The sequence below is a fragment of the Phacochoerus africanus genome, chromosome 13 (assembly GCF_016906955.1).
Source record: "Phacochoerus africanus isolate WHEZ1 chromosome 13, ROS_Pafr_v1, whole genome shotgun sequence".
NCBI lineage: Eukaryota > Metazoa > Chordata > Mammalia > Artiodactyla > Suidae > Phacochoerus > Phacochoerus africanus.
The window spans coordinates 35717954-35736138 of record NC_062556.1 but is presented as its reverse complement, the minus strand read 5'-3'; positions in this window follow the sequence as shown (position 1 = coordinate 35736138).

Sequence of the window (18185 nt, the reverse complement as noted above, 5' to 3'; positions counted from 1 at the left end):
ATTTTCAAGACAGCAGTGCAAATCTTCAGGTCTCTCTTACTCACTTCTTTTATTATGTCCCTTACACTTTCTCTGATTTTTCCTGTCTCATCAGGACTCTTGCGATGAGGCTAGCTTGTTAATATACTGAATAACCTTAGAATTGTTTTGTTTTTGAATTTAAACAAGTACACAAATTATTCTCAAAATATTTTCTCCAGTTACAAGGAATTTTAATTAGAAGTTTTATTTATGATGGTATCAATTTTACCAATTATTACCAATTATTAGAAGTTCTATAAATGGATTTGAATGTACCAGAAGAATTGACTAAATTTGATGCATAAAAATTGACTATTGTATTTTCTTCCAACACAATTTTATATTATCTTTTAACAAGTCTGGGATAAGATTTTCTTTGAAAACAAGCAGAACAAAACAAAAACAAAGGGATCTAGCAGTTGTTTGGAAGAAACACATCAGCTTATTTTGTAAGCATAAGGCCAAAGATAAATACTTTAAAATAACTGTCCAGATGATATAGAAAATTATATATAATCCTTGGAAGCAAATTGGTAGCAAGTGGCAATTCTTATTCATTGATGCTTTTTTCATTTTACACTTTTTATCATTGCTTTTTTATCTGAGTTGATCATAATTGATGCTGAGGAAGTAAATGTGCTAGACTCATGATTTTCTACTTGCTCCAAGAACCACACCTCCACTGAGAGACATTCTGACAAACTTACCGAATGTCGAAGTAGATGTAGATGTAAGGTAATCTTGGTATAAAATTATCATGAAACTGTAATGTTTGATACAAATATAAAACTTGTATAATAGTATTAGTAATAAGCATTTATATAAATGTGGTTTAATAGTGACTGATGGTTTGAAGAGTGGATATTAATTTGAAAAAAGCATAACATCCAAGTAACACACAATCAGGCATTATTCAAAATGGTAAGTTATATGAGATAAAAGAGAAGTTTGAAATATCAATATGTGAATTTCAAAACCCATTGTCCATTTGGGAAGAAGTGACTAATGTGGATGTATTTGAGGAATCATCTAAAGATCAACGTTGTTATGTAGACAATAAGTATAATATAAATTAAATCTGAAAGTGCAGAAAAAGATTGAACTTAAAACAGAAAATGTTAAATCTGAATTTCTATTAAAAATGTTTTAGTAAAATGTCTACCAAATGATTTTAAAATGTTGGAATTATTTTTGTGTGAATATAAATTTTATTATATCTACCAATAATTAGTTAACAAATATATGGCTGTGTGTTTCAGTTACTGAATTACACTGAACAGCAAAAATCAACATCAATATATTGAGGTATTTCTTCTTTTACACATATTAGGAAGTTAGTAAAATTACCAAAATTATCATGTAATAGTGCCATCAATTTTTTTCTATATCTGTTACTTTAAAAAAAACTCAAAATTTTTCTACTATATGCATCAACAATTCTTTTGTAAATAGTGAGTAATGTTTATGTTATATTTACAATTTTGAGTCCAATATATATATTATCATAAAAGTATGTACAATCTATTGTCATATATACCACACAATAACTGCAAGAATACTTATTTTTTATTGAGTGTACACATTGATTTCCTAAAATTCTCCATTGCTTTATAAACAGTTAATAAAAACAGCATGACCTGGCTTGTTTTTGAAGTGTTTTTTTAAATTAACTTTGTAGTAAATTTTAATTATTCACTACTCAATTTGTATGATGCTGCTTATATTTTGCCAGTGGAGTTTTATGGCAGTATTGTGATTGGACATAGAGTCTTATGCAATAAAAGTTTATTAAATAGAGTATAGAATATATGTAGTTTATTATATGAGCACACAATGTTTCCCTGGTCCTTATGGCAACTAATTAATAACAGCCCATTGTTAAAGTTATATATTGTCATTATTTTTTAATAGAAAATATATACTGACATCATATTATAAGAAGAAAAAAAGGATGGAAATGACATTTTTTATAAAACAGCATCTCACATAATGATCATGATTGAACATGATTATTTGATCAATGTTTTCACTATTTTCTTTCCTGTTTGTTTACCATCAATCAGGCAAGTGGGTGATTTTGTGTATAATTCCTGGCACAAAGTTTATATCATGTAAACAACTCATTGGCAGAGAGAAACTGTGTGACATACCAAAGGAGATTTTACATATATATGAAAATACAGTGATAATAGTAAAACTTGTAACTCTTCAGTAGGACATTTATGTAAAAATTATAAACTATGAAAATATACGGAGTGAATGAAGCTATTACTGCTGACAATAAAGTGATGGTAGTGTTATAGAAACAAAGTTTTGAGAGAAGAAAATAATCAATTAAGTGGAATCAAGTATCATAAAATGAGACATACTATAAATCACAGAAGAATACCTGAGTTAGCAATAAAAATTTCTAGCAATATCTACCTGGTAATGGAATTTATTACACATCTAATGAAAAGTCCTGCTGAAAGCAGTTAAAAGTATAAGTTCCAAAATGATGATTATATGTTATCATGTCTTTTCCACATGCCACAGGTATGGCCCTAAACCCCCCAAACAATAAATAATAACAATACCACTTGCAAAAGTTTGAACAAAACTAATAATCTATAGAATCACTTGATAATTAAAAATAAACTACTTTAGATCATTTAATTTATGTTATACCTTGATTAGATTTAATTTAATTTGTTTTTCAGGCCTACATATCAAAATCTTTGAACCCTAAATCAGAAGAAAACTTTCCCAAAGCTGGTGATTCTCAAAATTTGCTGCATAATGTAATCATCATGAAGTGGAGGGAGAGAGCAATTTTTTAAAATATTGATTCTTAGGTATTACCTTCAGACATACAGATTTAATTGAAATCTTTAGAAGATTTTGAAGCTCACTACACAATCTCAGTATTCAGTAGAGTTTGGGAATTTAAAACCCTAATTCTTCTCAGAGATACATTTTGGAGCTACATGGAAAGAATTGAATATTGATAACTACTCTGAAATATTTTTACATTACAATCTTGAATGTCTTTCTGCTTTCTGAAACCCCATAACTAAACCATTAATCATGAGAAAGTATTTAACTTATTCAATGATTCAAGGACTGTTTATGACCCTCCTCGAATGCAAACATATGCATCCTGTTCATCTTTTTTTTTTCAACATCTGTTGCATATGGAAGTTCTCAGGCGTGGGATCAAACCCATGCCACAGCAGCAATCTGAGTGCTTCAGTGATAATACTGGATTCTTAACTCTTTGCACCACAAGGAATTCCAAGTCGTGCCTATCTAGATCAAACCCAGATTTAATTGCTAAATGTAGTGTAGTATGTTCCAGCTAAAAGTGAAAGATTATCGATCCTAGTTAAAAGTAATGACTGAGAGTAGGTTTATTGGAAATACAGTAGCTAATAATTCTTTTTTTTTTTTTTTTGTCTTTTTAGGGCTGCCCCCATGACGTATGGAGTTTTCCAGGCTAGGGATAAAATCAGAGCTGTAGGTGCTGGCTTATGCCAGAGCCAAAGCAAATGACAGATCTGAGCCACATCTGTGACCTGCACTACAGCTCATGGCAATGTCAGTTCCCTAAGCTGATGAGCAAGGGGAGGGGTCAACCTTTGAATCCACATGCATGCTAGTCATACTTGTTTCCACTGAGCCACAATGGGAACTTCCCATAGTAGCTAATAATCCTGATTATGCTACTATGTGTTCTCCATCTTACCAATGTAACATAATGGAATAGAAGTATTTCCCAAAGCAATAGAAATAATAGCAAAAATAAACCAATGGGGTCTAATAAAACTGACAAGCTTTTGCACAGCAAAGGAAACCATAAAAAAAAAGAATGGGAGGAAAATAGTTTCAAATGATGCAACTGGCAAGGACTTAATCTCTAACATATACAAACAACTTATACAACTCAACAGCAAAAACAAACAAACAACAAAAAAAAAATTGAAAAATGGGCAATAGACATTTTTCTAAAAATATACAGATGGCCAAGAGGCGCATGAAAAAATGCTCTACATCACTAATTATTAGAGAAATGCAAATCAAAACTACTATGAGGTAATACCTCATGCCAGTCAGAATGGCCGTAATTAACAATTCAACAAATAACAAATCCTGGAGAGGGTGTGGAGGAAAGGGAACCCTCCTACACTGTTGGTGGGAATGTAAATTGGTACAACCACTATGGGAAACAGTATGGTGGTACCTCAGAAAACTAAATATAGAACTACTATATGACCTAAAAATCCCACTCTTGGGCATATATCCAGAAAAAAAATCCCTTGAAAAAGATACACACACCCTTATGTTCATTGCAGCAGTATTCGCAATAGCCAAGACATGGAAACAACCTAAATGTCCATCTACAGAGGAATGGATTAAGAAGATACGGTAGGAGTTCCCGTCGCGGCTGTAGTGATTAATGAACCCGACTAGGAACCATGAGGCTGTGGGTTTGGTCCCTGGCCTTGCTCAGTGGGTTAAGGGATCCAGCATTGCTGCGAGCTGTGGTGTCAGTTGCAGACGCAGCTTGGATCCTGCATTGCTGTGGCTCTGGAGTAGGCTGGTGTCTACAGCTTTGATTATACACCTAGCCTGGGATCCTCCATGTGCCGTGGGAGCAGCCCAAGAAATGGCAGAAAGACAAAAAAAAAAAAAGAAAAAAAATGAAGATATGGTATATATACACAATGGAATCCTACTCAGCCATAAAAAGAAAAAAATAATGCCATTTGCAGCAACATGGATGGAACTAGAGACTTTCATAGTAAGTGAAGTAAGTCAGAAGGAGAAAGGCCAACATCATATAATATCACTTATAGGTGGACTCTAATATATGTTGCAAATGAATCTTTCCACAGAAAAGAAATGCATGGACTTGGAGAAAAAATTTGTGGTTGCTGGGGGGGAGGGGAGTGTGGGATGGACTGGAGTCTGGGGTTAATAAATGTAAACTATTACACTTAGAGTGATAAGCAATAAGATCCTGCTATATAGCACAGGGAACTATAGTAACTTTTATGGAACATAATGGAGTATAATGTGAAAAAAAATGTATGTATATATGTGTGTGTGTGTGTGTGCGCATGACTGGGTCAATTTGCTGTACAGTAGAAATTTTACATAATACTGTAAACCAACTATAATGTAAAATAATAAAAATCACTAAGAAAAAAACAGACAAGCACACAAAAGAAACAGACTTACAGATATTGAGAACAAACTGTTTAATAGCAACAAGAAGGAAGGTTAATGGAAAACTAGGGGTACGAGATTAAAATGTACAAACTATTATGCATAAAATAACATAGCCAATATCCTATAGTGATTATATAGCCAATATGTAATAATAACATATTATTGGAGCACACTTTTTAAAAATTATGAATCTCTATATCACATACCTGTAACATATATAATATTGTGCATCAACTATACTTCAATTAAAAAATAAAACCAACCAAAAAACAAAGAAATCACTATCAACTTTTAGATAAGAAATTAATATTTTGAGAATTTTACTATCTGTACAAAGTGTGGGGTTATGGAGGAATTGTAGAACATTCTTTCAGCCTGACTCAAAACCCTTTGATCATTTTCAACTTGCTGGGTTTAATTTCCTTCTGGAAATCAATAATGATCAAATTATTGAGATGCAGATCTAAAAGGAACATTTTGGATCATAGTGGTATTAAACCATAGAATATGTAGGTCTACTATATAGTCAAATGTCTAAATGATAATAAATATATATTAATGGAACTGACTGACAAAGTTTTTCTTTTTTTCTTAGGGCTGAACCCAGGGCATATGGACCTTCCCAGGCTAGGGGTTGAATTGGAGCTACAGTTGCCAGCCACAGCCACAGCAATGAAGGATCTGAGGAGTGTCTGTGACCTACATCACAGCTTATGGCACCACCAGATCCAAGGTCCACTTAGTGAGGCTAGGGATCAAAGCTGCATTTCAACTGCTCCTGACAAAATTTCTTAACAGTCTCTCAACACCACCCTAGATAGCTCAGCATCAAAATTAATGCAATTGTTTGAATCTAATGTGACTGAAATTTTATGTGGTAAACAAATATATGTATATGTATGTATGTTTATATATATGTGTGTATATACATATGTATAAGTTTGTTTATATTTAATATTTGAAAGTATTCCAAATGGAAGAGAAAACTAAATTAGGAATTATATTGGGGAATCTATTTTCATTTTATCCCCTCTTATTTTCTCTACAATAGAATCTATGTTTCATCCTATAACTTCCATATAATCTCTTATTCTGTCTCTAAATTACCTTTCAAAATACTTCTGAACTGTGTGCATCTCTCCTAAAAAACTATGAACTTGCATTTCTCTGTTTATAATAATTCCTTTTTTCACAATATTAATTTGTCCTTCCACAAAGCAACTTATATACATATATAAATATTTAACCAAGTTCTAGTGTTATGTCCTCAAATTCTTCTAGGTCATGACAGGAGTAACCAGTTCTCCCTTGCAACTCTATAGCCCGTGATACTCTCTAAGTAGATCTCATGCTGGTCACATTTTGATCTGTTCAAACACAGAACCTGGATATTAGCAAGACTGGCTTGAAATCCTGGCTCAATAATGTAGTAGTTGCTTGATTTTGTTCACATTGTTTCCTCTAAATTCCTTGTACTTTTCTCATCCTAATTAAGATTTAGTATTTCATAAATACATTGCAAAAATAAACAAAATAGGGAATATAAAGTACACATTGCATAGTAAGCACAATATATTGTTTAATATTTTAAAATTTGATTGTAAAATCACTATATATTTCTTCACTCTATATTGCATATAAAATTATATATATAATCTATGAATATACATGAAAATTTTTGAATCTATATTTTCAATTTGTTTTATCTATTGAAGAAAATAAATGCCATAGTGTTGGCCCCTCTTTAATCACCAAAATATCTGTTTTGCAATACTGGGAGATTTTCTTACAAAGTCATATTCACTCTATTTACTACCGTTCATTATGTGCACACACACACACACACACACACACAAATCCTGTTTTCCTTTCCAAGCAAGCAACTCCTATACTGATGGATTAAATTCAAATTCTTTATTTTACTGATGGCTTAATTTTGCAGAAATTATTCATCAAAATGTATTCCTCTAGAGGTGGCCATTTTACACAGACTGTAAAAAAGTTATCATAAAATGAAAACTTTAAAAATAAGGAAAAGCATATCAAGTTTATAATGTAGAGATAAGAATATCCAGCTATTTTAGAAGAAAAATAGTGAGTTTAAGAAGACTACATACATGAGATGAGATTAAGATCGTGGAAAGAAAGGACTGACACTCACCTTTTCTCATAAGAACAACAGAATTACAACCAAATGCTGAATAAGTTTCAACCAAATAGACTAAAAACTTTCAAAAAGATATTCTACTCCAGAAGACAAAGAGGAGGCCATAACAAGAGGTAGGAGGGGTGCTTATGTGATATAAGCAACACAATACCTCCAAGGTGAGAAGCCCCACAGACTGGAAAGTAACTGTATCACAGAGACTCATGTACAAGATGAGAGTTCTGAGACTCATGACAGGGGCCCACACCTGGGGATCTGACCTTTGGTGAAAGAGCCACTGGAGCATCTGGCAGTGAAGGCCAATGGGGGTTGTACACAGGAGCTCCACAGGACTGGGGGAAGAGAGCCCATTCTTGAAAGGTGCACACAGGGTTTCATGTGCACTGGGTCCCAGGGCAAAGCAGAGGCTCCATAGGAATCTGAGTCAGACCTAGGTGCAGGTCTTAGAGGACCTCCTAGGAAAACAGTGGTGACTGTGGGGGCTCATTGTGGGGGAAAGACATTGGAGGCAAAGTCACAGGAATATTCATCAAAATGTATTTCTCTAGATGTGGCCATTTTGGGAAAATTTGACCCCACCCATCAGTGCTGAGAAGCCCCAGGCCAAACAATATCAGATGGGATCACAGCCCCACCCATCAGCAAACTGGCTGCCCAAAATCACCCCAGGCACACAGCTACCTCTAATATCACCCAGAGACAAAGACCCACTCACTAAAGGGATAGTAATCAGCCCCACCTACCAGTGGGCAGTTACCAGTCCCAACCTTCAGGAAGCCTACAGCTATCCCCCATATCAACTTCAGACACAAGAGGTGAAGACATTAGAAGTAAGAGAGACTACAATACTATAGTCTGCAAAATGGAGCCCACATTGAAAACCTATAAAAATGAAAAGACAGAGAACTATAACTCAGATAAGGGAACAATAAAAAAGCCCTAGAAAAACAGCTGCATGAACTGGAGAGTATCATCCTCCAGGAAAGATACTTTAGACTGATGATGCTGAAGATGATGCAAGACATTGGAAATAAACTGGAGGAAAAATGGGTTATTTACAAGAAACACTGAGCAAAGATATACAAGATTTAAAACTTAAGCAAGAAGAGATGCAAAATGCACTAACTGAAATTAAAAAAAAAAATCATTAGAAGCAACAAATGGCAGAATACAGGAGGCAGAAGAATGAATAAGTGAGGTGGAGGACAGACTAATGGAAATCATTGATGCAGAACAGAAAAAAGAAAAAAAGATTGGAAAGAAATGAAAACAGTCTAAGAGAACTCTGGGACAATGTTAAACACAGCAACATCCATACTATAGGGATACCAGAAGAAGAGAGAGAGAAAGGGACAAAAAAAATATTCAAGGAGACAATAGCTGAAATCTTCCTTAACATGGGAAAGGAATGACTCACTCAAATCTAGGAAGTACAAGTACCATAAAAATGAACCCAAGGGGGAACACTCCAAAACACATATTAATCAAACTGCCCTAAATTAAAGACAATGAGAAAATACCAAAAGCATTTAGGGAAAAGAAACAAATAACATATAAGGGAACCCTGATAAGATTATCAACAGATTTTTCAGCAGCAACTCTGCAGGCCAGAAGGGATTAGCCTGATATAATTAATGAGATGAAAGGAAAAAACCTCAAACTAAATTTGTTTACCTAGCAGGGTTCTCATTCAGATTTGAAGGAGAAATCAAAAGCTTTACAGATAAGCAAAAGCTAAGAGAATTCAGCAATATGAAACCAGCTTTAGGACAAATAATAAAGGAACATCTCTAGGAAGAAAAGAAAAGGGCACAACTAGAAACAAAAATATCGCAAAGAACAAGGCTTGCCAGTAAAGGAAAATATACAATAAAAGTAGGAAATCATCCATGCACAAATTTCTACTGAAATCAGAAATCATGAGGAGAAGGTACAAATGCAGGACACTGGAGATGCACTTGCAATTAAGAGACCAACAAATCAAAACAATCATATATATACATATATATATATATATGTATATATACACACACACACACACACACACCCCTATATCAAAACCTCAGTGTAAATGTACACCAAAAATCTGCAATTAATACACACGCAAATAAGAAAAATCAACTCAAATACAACACTAAAGATAGTCATCAAACCACAAGAGGAGAGAACAAGAGGAGAAGCAAAGGAAAAAGCAACAGAAACAAACACAAAACAGTAAATAAAATGGCAATAAGAACATAGATATCAATAATTACCTTAAAAGTAAATGGATTAAATGCCCCAACCAAAAAACATTGGATGAATGGATACAAAAACAAGATCCAGATATAAGCTGTCTTCAACAGATCCGATTCACTTCTAGGGACACATAAAATTTGAAAGTAAGAGGATGGAAGAAAACATTCCATGCATAGGGTAATCAAAAGAAAGCTGGAGTAGCAATACTCATATGAGACAAAATAGACCTTAAAATAAACATTATAAGAGACAAAGAAGGACTTTACATAATGATCAAAGAATAAATCCAAGAAGAAGATATAACAATTTTAAATATGTATGCACCCAACATAGGATCACCTCAATGTATAAGGCAACTACTAACAACCTTAAAAGGAGAAATTGAAAAATAACATTTTAGTGGGACTTTAACACCCCACTTATAACAAAGGATAGATAATCTATACAGAAAATCAACAAGGAAACAGAGACCCTAAATGAAGCATTAGACCAGATGGACTTAGTAGATATTTATAGGATATTCCATTCAAAAGCAACAGAATACTCATTCTTTTCAAGTGAACACAGTACATACTGTAAGATTGATCACATTCTGGTCCACAAATCAAACCTCAATAACTTGAAGAAAATTGAAATCATATCAAGCATCTTTTTAAATTACAATGCTATACAACTGAAAATCAACAACAAGGAAAAAAACAGCAAAAAAAACACAAACAAGTGGAGGCTAAATACATGCTACTAAACAACAAATGGATCACTGAGGAAATCAAAAAGGAAATTAAAAAATACCTAGACGCAAATGACAATGAAGACACAACACTCCAAAACCTGTGGGATGCAACAAAAGCAGTTCTAAGAGGTAAGATTATAGCAATAGAAGCCCACCTCAGGAAACAAGAAAAACCTCAAATAAACAACCTAACTCTATAGCTAAAGCAGCTAGAGCAAGAAGAACAGATTAGACCTAAAGTTAACCGGAGGAAAGAAATCATAAAGATCAGAGTAGAAATAAATGAAATAGAAAAGAAGAAATGCATAGAAAAGATCAATGAAACTAAAAGCTGGTTCTTGGAAAAAAATCAATATAATTGTTAAACTCTTATACAGACTAATCAAGAAAAAAGAGAAAAGACTCAAATAAATAAAATTAGAAATGAAAAAGTACAAGTTACAACGGACCTCACAGAAATCAAAGGTTTATAAGAGACTACTACATGCAACTATATGCCAATAAAATGGAAAATATAGAAGAAATGGACTAATTATAAGAAAAGTACAATCTTCCAAGACCAAACCAAGATGAAATAGAAAGAGCAATGGACCAATCATAAGTACTGAAGTTGAAACTGTGAATAAAAATCTTCGAACAAACAAAAGTACAGGACTGGATGTCTTCACAGGTGATTTCTATCAAACATTTAAGGAAGAGCTAACACTTATTCTTCTGAAACTATTCAAAAAATTGCAGAGGAAGGGACACTCTCAAATTCATTCTATAAGGCCACCATCACCCTGATACCAAAACTAGACCAAGATACCACAAAAAAAGAGAAACTTACAGGTCAATTTCACTGACGAACATAAATGCAAAAATCCTCAACAAAATACTAGCAAACCAAATCCAACAATACATTAAAAGGATTTTATCATGATCAAGTATTATTTATCTCAGGGATGCAAGGACTCTTCAATATCTACAAATCAATCAGTAAGATATATCACATTAAAAAAATGAAAAATCAAAACCATATGATCCTCTCAATAGATACAGAAAAAGTCTTTGACAAAATCCAACATCCATTTCTGATAAAAACCCTTCAGAGGAGTTCCTGTCGTGGCACAGTGGTTAACGAATCCAACTAGGAACCATGAGGTTGCGTGTTCAATCCCTGCCCTTGCTCAGTGGGTTAATGATCAGGCATTGCCATGAGCTGTGGCGTAGGTCGCAGATGCGGCTCAGATCCTGTGCTGCTGTGGCTCTGGCATAGGCTGGTGGCTACAGCTCCAATTCGACCCCTAGCCTGGGAACCTCCATATGCTGTGAGAGCAGCCCAAGAAATGTCAAAAAGACAAAAAAAAAAAAAAAACCTTCAGAAAGTGGGCATAAAGGGAAGCTATCTCAACATAATAAATGCCATGTATAAAAAATCCAATACTGAAAAACAGTAAGAATTCCCACTGAGATCAGGAATGAGACAAAGATGTCTGCTCTTGCCACCACTATTCAACATAGTTTCAGAAGTCCTAGCCATGAGAGATGAAAAAGAAACAAAAGGAATCCAAATTGGAAAGGAAGAAGTAAAATGATCACTATTTCCAGATGACACAATACTATATACCTAGAAAATCCCAAAGATGCTACCAGAAAACTGTTTACACTCCTCAATGAATTTGGCAAATTCCCAGGATACAAAATTAATTCACAGAAATTGACTGCATTGCTATATACTAAAGATGAAAGATCAGAAAGAGAAATTTAGGAAACAATCCCATTTACCATTGCATCAAAAAGAATAAAATACTTAAGAATAAACCTACGTAAAAAGACAAAAGACCTGAGCTCTGAAAACTAAGACACTGAAGAAAGAAATTTAAGATTACACACAGATGGAAAGACATATCATGCTCTTGGATTGGAAGAGTCAATATTGTCAAAATGACTATACTACCCAAGGAAATCTACAAATTCAATGCGACCTCTATCAAATTACCAAGGACATTACTCACAGAACTAGAACAAATACTTTAAAGTTTGTTAGGAAGCACAAAAACCCAGAATAGCCAAAGACATCCTGAGAAAGAAAAATGGAAATGGAGGAATCAGGCTCCCTGACTTCAGACTATATTGCAAAGCAACAGTCATCAAAATCATATGATACAGGCACAAAGACAGAAGTATAGATCAGTGGAACAGGATAGAAAGCCCAGAATTAAACCCACACATCTATGGTCAACTAATCTATAACAAGGGAGGCAAGAATACACAATGGAGAAAAGACAGACCCTTCAATAAGTGGTGCTGGGCAAATTGGACAGCCACATATAAAATGAATGAAATTAGAGCACTTCCTAACACCATACACAAAAATAAACTCAAATGGATTAAAGACCTAAATATAAGACCAGATATTATAAATGTCAGAGGAAAACATAGGCCAAACACTCTCGGACATACGCCACACTAATATCTTCTCAGATCCATCCCCTAGAGTAATGACAATAAAAACAATAAAATTGGACTTAAACTTAAAAGTTTCTGCACAGCAAAGCAAACCCTAGACAAAATGAAAAGACAACCCACAGAATGGGAGAAAATATTTACTAATGAAGCAACTGAAAAGAGATTAATTCCAAAATTTATAAACATCCTCTGCAGCTCCATTAAAAAAAATTTTAAAAACCCATCCAAAAATGAGCATACAATTTAAACATACAGTTCTCCAAACAAGACATACAGATGGCCAAAAAACATATGAAAAGATCTTCAACCTCACTAATTATTAGGGAAATGCCAATCAAAACCTCTGTGAGTTACCATGTTACACCAGCCAGAATGGCCAACATTAAAAAGTCTACAAACATTAAGTCCTGGAGAGGGTGTGGAGAAAAGGGAACCTTATTACACTGTTGGTGGGAATGCAAATTGGTGCAACCACTGTGGAAAACAGCATGGAGAGTCCTCAAAAAACTAAAAATAGAAATGCCATTTGATCCAGCAATCCCACTCCTGGGCATCGATTCAGAGAAAACCATGACTTGAAAAGATACATGTACTCCAATGTTTATGGCAGCACTATACAATAGCCAAGACATGGAACAAACTAAATGTCCATCAACAGAGGAGTGGATAAAGAAGACGTGGTACATATATACAATGGAATATTACTCAGTCTTTAACATAAAAGAAATAATGGCATTTGCTGCAACATGGATGGACCTAGAAATTATCATGGCAATTGAAGTTAGCCAGACAGTGAGACACCAACATCATACACTATCACTTGCATGTGGAATCTCAGAAAAGGACATAGTGAACTTTGCAGAACAGATATTGAGTTACAGACCTTGAAAAAATTTATGTTTTCCTAAGAAGAGAGGTTGGGGTGTGGGGGGGATGTGCCAGGGTTTGGGATGAATATGCTATAAAATTGGGTTGTAATGATCATTGTACAACTATAAATATAATAAACTTCACTGAATAATTTTAAAAAATAAAGAAAAGCAAGTGTTGCCTGGAAATAATAAGAAAATTTATATAGAATCTGGAAATACAATATGTAGAATATTCTACCATCATACCTTCCCCAAGGACAAAAATAAAAATGCATCACATTATGATTCTCACTTGTAGTTAATTGCCTCTTCTTTGGTCAACTTAACCACAACAATGCATAATCAAAGGTTACACAATCATATGGGTTTCCCATCATGGCTCGGTGGCAATCAGCCTGACTAGTATCCATGAGGATGTGGGTTTGATCCCTGGCCTCACTCAGTGGGTTAAGAATCTAGCATTGACATGAGCTGTAGTGGAAGTTACAGACATGGCTTGGATATGGTGTTGCTGTGGCTGTGGTGTTGGCAAACAGCCACAGCTCCAATTTAATCCCTAGCCTGGGAACTTCCATATGCCATAGGTGCAGCCCTAAAAAAAATTACACAAACTTACAGAGACATATTTAAATATTTAATAAATAATAGTCCTCTATTTTTTTCATGATCTAGATTCATCAGTATTTTGCCAGATTACCTCATTTCTTCTATCCACTGGAAAATAAGTGTCACACATATAAATTGTGTACATCACTGACTTACATTTCAAGAATTTTTAGAAAGTATATTACATTCTTCCAAATTTCCCATGCTTTCTAAATTATCATTAAGTATAAATATATCATCTTAAATATGCATATGTAAGATGTGTATATATATCATATATCCATGTCATTTATATGCACACATATATGTATCCATATATATATATATATATATATATATATATATATATATGCAGAGATATAATTATGATCATCTAGGAAAATTGCAGAGTAGGAAGTTCCAACTAGAAAATATTACAATGGTGGGATCTACATTCTGTAACCATTTTGGAAATCTAAAGTCTGTTTAAAGCTTCCAACTTCTACAGGAAGTCTTGGATGTCAAATTGCTATTAATTTCAGTTAATTCCAGCTCTTAATACAGTAACAGCTACCTATCCTCCATCATCTTTTTCACTCCCATGCCCACTTTATGAGTAAGTGTTTCAGGAGCAAATTGCCCACATAGCTTGTGAGAACTAGGGTGGTCAAAAAGAACCTGGCCATCCAAATACAGGGGAACTCTGCCCTGTTTTTTTTTTTTTTTTTTTTTATTGCAGCTGCTAATCTCAAAGTTGCACAGGAATGTCATCAAAACTAAAACCAATCGATGAAACAAACAAACTGTTACTAAATACTGATTGAAGGTATACCTCATCACCAAACATACTAAAAGTTGCTTAGTATGTTTGGAAGATATTATTCAACATTTAATATATTATTTTAAATGGAAGACATTATTCAACATTTAAAATAACAATATCGAAAAAACAGATAAATTGTCAAACATCCTATCAAACAATTGCGGTTATATGGCTCTGCTTCCTCATTATTTATAGACTTGATTGCTAATTTTTTATTCTAACACTTCACATACATCTGAATCACTCTTGAAACCATTTTGTTACACAATTTACTTGCTGACATAAATTTCTTTGTTCATTTACTTCCTATCTCCTAAAATGTTCATTCTATTACTGTCTGGCTTAAAGAAAAATATCTTCTTTACTCCCTCATATTATAAATATCCCCTCTAAGAAACTCATATACACTTGTTTTGATAACATAAAATTCACCATTTTAACCATTGTAAGTATACAATTCAATAGCATTAAGTACATTTACAGTGCTGTCTAACAATAACCACAATATTTTTAGATAACTTTTTTTATCACCCCAAACAGAAACTTTGTACACCTTAAGCATTACCTTGCTATTCCCCATTCCCTTTAGCCCATAAAAACTTTTGTTCTACTTTTATCCCTAGGAATTTGACTTTTCTAAGTACCTCATTTAAGTATAATGATAGAGTATCTCTGTATTTTAGCAACTGATATATTTATTTGCCATAATGTCCTCAAGGTTTATTCATGCTGTAGCATGTGTCAGAATTTCCTGCATTTTTAAGTTTGAATAATATGCCATTGTATGTATATACCATATTTTGTTTATCCACTCATCAGTTAACAAACACTTGGGTGCTTACTTTCCACATTTTGACTTTTATGAATCATCTTGCTATGAACATAGTTGTAAAAGAATCTTATGTGAGTCCCTCTTTTTAACTTTTTTTTTGTGTGAATACATAGAAAGAGAACTGGTGGATCAATTAAATTATATTTTTAGTTTTTTGAGGACCCTTCCTACTGTTTCCCATAGTGGTTATACCATTTATAGTCACACTAATAATGCCTGAGATTTACAATTTTCTACATTCTCAGTAACATGTATTTTTTGATTCCTTGAGAATAGGCAGATTAGATCTGCACTTCTCTAATAACTAGTAATGAATATTTTTCATGTGCTCATTGATGGCTTTCATATATTATTTTGATAAATGTCTACTCAAAAGTTTTTGCCCATTTTCAAAAGTTGTGGTAAAATACATATTTATCATCTTAATCATTCTTAGATGTACTATTTACTAGTGTTAAATACATTCACATTTTTTGCAACATATACATATAGAAATTTTTCAACTTGTGACACTGAAATTCTATACTCACAAATTATACGCTCTTCACTCATTGCTTGACAACCTCTTTTCTACTTTCTTTCAATGATTTTTTACTATTTAGATACTTTGTACGTGGGGAATGATACAGTATCTGTCCTTTTGTAACTGGCTTATTTTGCTTAGCATAATGTCCTTGAGGATCACCTATGTGACAAAATTTCCACTTTTTTATGTTAGCGAAACACTTATTTACACAGAAAAGACCTAATAACATGTTGTTAAACCATCTTCCTTGTCAATGAATGACACTTCTTTTCTTCCTTAATTTTGATAATTCAAATAGCTGTAGCAGTGTCTTTCCAATTCATGACCATGGAATGTCTTTCTATTTTTATTATAATTTATTTTTTAACAATGTCTTGTAATTTTCAGTGAACAATAGTTGACATTCTTGGTTATGCTTATTCATATATTTATTCTTCTTAATGCTACAGTAAATGGTATTGTGTTATCAAATTCTTTTTTATTTTTATTTCTTTTTTATTTTTTTGTCTTTTCGCCTTTTCTTGAGCCGCTCCCGCGGCATATGGAGGTTCCCAGGCTAGGGGTCGAAACAGAGCTGTAGCCACTGGCCTATGCCAGAGCCACAACAACACGGGATCCGATCCACGTCTGCGACCCACAACACAGCTCACGGCAATTGTGGATCCTTAACCCACTGAGCAAGGCCAGGGACTAAACCTGCAACCTCATGGTTCCTAGTTGGATCTGTCAACCACTGCACCACGATGGGAACTCGTCAAATTCTTTTTTAGACATCATTGTTAGCATATAGAGTTTCAAATTATTTTATATGTAAATTTCTTCTCTTTAAACTTTGTAGGATTTTTTAATAGTTATAGCAACTTTGTGAATCTTTAGGGTTTTGCACATAGCATATTATATCATCTGTAAATTCAGATAATTTTCTTTCTTTCCACTTTAGATGTATTTTTTGTCTGTTTCTTGTCTAATTGTTCTGTCTATAACTTCCCTCCCAGTACTGTGTTGAATGGCAGTAGTGATAATGGGCATCTTTTCTAGTTCTTCATGCTACAGAAACATTTTTCATTATTTCACTATTCAGTATGATGTTATCTGTGGGCATTTAACATATGACCTGTATTATGTTGGTGTAGTTTCCTTCAATTTTTAGTGGATTGAGTGTTTTTATCAAGAAAAGGGTCTTGAATTTAGTCAAATGTTTTTTCTACATCAGTTGAGATCATCTTGTGGGATTTTCCTTCATTTTCTTATTGTAGTATATTACATTTGTTTAACCATCATTGCACTCCAGAAATAAATCCTCTAGATTATGTATTGATAATAGTTTGAATATGCTGTTTAATTTGGTTTGCTAGTATTTGGTGTTGAGAATTTTTTGCATCAATGGTCATAAGGCATATTGGGCTCTAGTGCCCTTATCTTATAATTTTATTTCTGTCTTTGGTATCCAAATGAGGCTGGCCTCATCAGATGATTTATAGTGTTCATTTCCCATAAATTCTTGGAAAAAACCTTAAGGGGGATTTTTATTAATTCTTCCTTGACTGTTTGATAGACTACTCCAGTAAAGTCATCTGATACTGGACTTTTCTTTGTTGGAAAGTTTTGATTACCATTCAATCTCCTTAATAACTATAGGTTTGTTAATATTTTTATGTATTAATATGTTTTGGTAGGTTGTATGTTTCTATTAATTTACCCACCCCTTCTAGGTTATCCATTTTTT